This window comes from Chelonoidis abingdonii, chromosome 4, assembly GCF_003597395.2.
Source record: "Chelonoidis abingdonii isolate Lonesome George chromosome 4, CheloAbing_2.0, whole genome shotgun sequence".
Classification (NCBI taxonomy): domain Eukaryota; kingdom Metazoa; phylum Chordata; order Testudines; family Testudinidae; genus Chelonoidis; species Chelonoidis abingdonii.
The window spans coordinates 65,674,926-65,679,421 of NC_133772.1; the positions used below are offsets into that span (position 1 = coordinate 65,674,926).

General features: G+C 48.1%; 1 protein-coding gene across 7 annotated transcripts in view; it reads right to left on the minus strand.

Moving 5' to 3' along the window:
* Nucleotides 1-4,496, minus strand: part of NELL1 (neural EGFL like 1) — a 465,038-nt gene that overhangs the window by 453,450 nt on the left and 7,092 nt on the right. The gene's annotated exons all lie outside the window — the stretch shown is intronic.

The following is a 4,496-nucleotide window of genomic DNA, read 5'->3' on the forward strand; positions in this document are numbered from 1 at the left end:
CGCTGTAATTCCTGTCTGGTGGCAGCGAGATAAGATCCAAGCTGGTAATTAAGCTTGGAGGTTCATGCTAGGCACCCAGATTTCTGGACGCTAAGGTCCAGATTTGGGAAAGATGCTTATGATAGTGCCATATAGTAAAACCAATACAAAAACATTTATGTTAAATGAAAGAATCAACCAGACGCAAGCAGAGTTATCCTGAACCAAACAATCTGGCTCAAGATCAAATCATAGTTCTAAGGTGGTGATTTTCAACCTGTGGTCTGTGGACCCCCTGGGGATCTACAGAGTAGGTCTAAGATTTCCGAAGGGGTCCACACCTCCATACAAAAATGTTTCGGGGTCCACAAATTAAAAAAGGTTGAAAACCAGTGTCCTAAGTCAGCTACTTTACTCAAAGAAAGAGAACATTTATTTGACTTCTGCATCTTATAAAGCCCCAACCACACTGTTGGCTTTCAATAAATAGTAAATAACGAGGGAAAAGCTCAAAAAAAACTAGGTAGGAATAATCTAGAATTTGCATCCTAGCCTAAAGGCAGCTGGAAAGGGTCTCCTTCAGACCTTCTCCAGGAACGAGTAACAAAACCAAGGACCCTTGGGTCAAGAGTCTTGTCCCATACTCAATCCTGACAAACTATACAGCTAGAGCAATTGTACCCTAGACAACCTTCTGAGCAGGGGGTGGGGGGGAATGCAAGAGGCAATTGCTCAAGCACTGAGGGTTATCTACAGGCACCCAAGGGCAGAATTTTGTTCTTGAGGAGAATCTCAGTTATAAAGAACTTTCTATAATACATTTAAGACCCTGAATTTTATTCTTCACTTGCTGTTCTGAACTTTTGTTCAGAGCTTCTAGGAACATTTTACTCCAGAGGTGGCTGCATTTCAGTGGTGGATGAACTTCACAGCATGTTTAGTTTTTATGTTAGTTTGTAAAGTTCATAAAGTGTTTTGGGGATCTTCCAGGACAAAAGGAGCTAAAGCAATATTAGGTCACGATCATTATCCCTTAAAATTTACTTTTAACATCAACTGTTACAACAAGCCCTGGGTTGCACATGCAGATCTTTTTAGTTTTGCCATTAGGCACTATTAGACTGTGAAAATCTATGGTGACAGTTTGTCAATGTGTTCTCAATTAACTCCATGAAAAACACCATGAGAAATTTTAAAATAGTTTAAGCCAATTAGGACATTGCAGTCTGCTGAGAAATGACTGCACTTTTAACACTGTTTGCCTCAACTACTTAAGTAGTGCTCAGCACAAAATGAAAAAACTGACTTTTTAGGAAGAGTATCCAAAGCAAAACATTTCAGATGTTTAACTTGATGTGTATCCTCTAGATGTTGCTGATAATAATTCTGGCATCTAGGAATTAGCAGAAACCATTTGACTCCAAGTCCTGAAAGGAAGGTGAACCTTGCATAATTTCTCAAATATGGTCTTCAATAATCTCTCCGCTATAACACCTGTTCTCTCTCTTCATATTGTACATATTTACCAGCTGGGTAAAGAATAGGCTAAGTTATAGGTCTGATTCTTGTATCATGTACACGAACATAAATCATGTATAACTACTGAAGTTCATGGAATAAAACCAGTGTAAGTGAGATCAGAATCAGGCCCTTTGTCCCTCTACATCAGGGGTCGGCAACCTATGGCATGCGAGCCAATTTTTAATGCCACGCTGGGGCCTGCCAGGACCCCAGTGTGCCATTAAAAATCCTGCCAACGTGGCAAGCTGCAGGGTCCACGCTACAAGGTTGGAGCGCCGGCCCCTCCCCTGCCTTTCCCTGGAGCCCTGCCGCCGCACGCAGCACTTTAGAGGTCGGGGCTGTGAGCTCCCGTGGGGCAGCGTTTGGCTCCATGGGGAGGAAAAACTGCTCCCTGGTCATCCAGGGCCCTGCCGCCTCGCGCAGCCCCTCAGAGCACTGTGCCCACAGCGGCAGGGCTCCGGATCAGCGGGAACCCAGCGGGTAAGGGGTCTGGGTCTCGGGGAGAGGGTTGGATAAGGGGTGGGGGCAGTCAGGAGACAGGGAGCAGGGTGGGTTGGATGGGGAGGTGGGATCCCGGGGGGTGGTTAGGGACGGGGGTCTCTGGAGGGGGCAGTCAGGGAGCAGGAGGGGTTGGATGGGGCATGGGAGTCCCTGGGGTCTGTTAGGGGGTGGGGGGTGGATAGGGGTCAGGACAGTCAGGGGACAGGGAGAAAGGAGGGTCCTGGGGAGGCAGTTAGGGAGGAGGGGTCTCTGGAGGGGATGGTCAAGAGACAAGGAGCTGGCAGGGGTTGGGAGTTCGGGGGGCTATCAGGAGGTAAGGGTGTGGAGAGGGGTTGGGGCAGGCAGGGAGCTGTGGGGGGTTGTATGGGTCCAGAGTTCTGGGAGTCCTGTCAGGGGGCGGGGAGCGGTTAGATAGGCATGGGAGTCCAGGGGGTTCTGCCTGGGTACGGAGGTGTGGATAAGGGTTGGGGCAGTCAGGGGACAAGGAGGCTTAGATGGAGGGTGGGGTCCTAGGAAGGGGTAGTTGGGACAAGGAACGAGAGGAGTTGGAGGTTCTGGGGGGGCAGGCACCCAGCCCTCTGCCCTGAGCCCTGCCTTGACCACCTAACTCTCTGCTGACTCCTTCAACCCCCCCCGCATGACCTCAGCCCTGATTCTGGCACCCCCACACATACTCAACCCCCCCTACCCTGACACCTGCACCCCCCTTACATGTGCCTAGCCCTCTGCCCTGACTCTTGCACCTCCCACATCTCCAGCCCTCCCACACACACACACTCCTTGCACCCCGCACATCCCCATCCCCACCTTGAGCACCAAACGGGTGCTCCTGCACCCCCACTCACATTCTCACCTGCAACTCTCACACCAAATGGGAGCTGCCCAGGAAAGTGCCCCCACATCCCAACCCTGATCCCCCTCCCTCATTCTAGCTCCTGGCCAGACCCTTCACCCCCAGCCCTGTGCTCGGTCCACTCCCACCCTCAGCACAGTGCAGAGAGAGGAAGAGAATGGGCCAGAACCAGGGAGAAAGTAGGTACCCATTGTATGTGGGTAGGGCCGGGACCCCAGACTGACAGCGGGCTGAGTGGGTCCAGCAGCCGGGATCCCGGCTGGCAGGAGCCAGCAGATGGAACCCCTGAGCGGCAGAGGGCTGAGCCGCTCAGCCCACTGCCAGTCTGGGGTCCCGGCTGCTGGCCCCACACAGCCCGCTGCTGATCTGGGGTTCTGGCTGCCAGACCCATGCCAGCCACAGGCCCCACTCAGCCCACTGCCGGCCTAGATGAACAGAACCCCAGGCCAGCAGCGGGCTGAGCAGGCCAGCAGCGTAAGATCAACATTTTAAATGAAGCTTCTTAAACATTCTGAAAACCTTGTTTATTTTACAATACAACACTAGTTTTGTTATATAATATATAGACTTGTAAAGAGAGATCTTCTAAAAAACATGTATTACTGGCACACGAAACCTTAAATTAGAGTGAATAAATGAAGACTCGGCACACCACTTCTGAAAGGTTGCCAACTCCTGCTCTACATTGTTACCAAAGCAAAAAAACCAGAGCCATCGAAGATTCTGTCATGTAAGTATTAAGCAAGTTACAGAAAAGTTATACTAAGCTAGGTGAAAAAATCTCTCTGTTCATATTACTTGTTCATGTAAACATATTTTAGCAACTCATTTCTTCTGCTGTTTAGGGCTATAAGCAACAATGGCTGAAATCCTAGCCCCACTAACATCAATGGCAAAACACAACTTTGACTTCACGGAAGCCAGGACTTCATCCACTGGTCACTTAAAAATCCCACTTTAAAATCTCTTACCAGTTCCACCTTACAACACTGAAACTTAAATTTCTTTAGAAATCAGAGTCTTATTTTTACCATGAATTCATTTACTTTGTGCTTGTCACTCTGCTCAGAGAGTGAAGATAAATATTGCTTGCCTTTTTGATGCATGCGATTCCATTGAAGTTGACAGAGACTGGTGTATTCCTATCAGTTTGCATCAATACACTACAAAGGGCTTTAATACTGTCCTCTTATCTATGCATGCAACTGGGCCCATGCAAGGAAATTCAGTGGGAGTATTCGACTGGAAATGAAACAGAGGAATGTTTAAACATACCCAAAAAATGTTTTCATTGAAATTTTGGGCCTAAATGACCTGATTTCATTCCTGTAAAAACACCATTAACATTTATCAGTAGAATAATAGTATCTTAGGAACAACAGAACTCATAGTAAAATGTAAGCACTGTGTACAGGTGTCATAAAGCATAAATCCCAATTCTGAACCTTAGAGTCCAAAATGTGGGTGCCTGCATGAAATCTCCAAGCTTAATTACCAGCTTGGATCTGATAGCGCTGTCACCAGCCAAAAATTTCCAGTGTTTGGCTCACTCTGGTCTCCCCAAAACCTTCCCTGGGGGACCCCAAGACTCATATGCCCTGATTCTTACCACAAAGGGAAATAGCCACTACATTTTGTCACA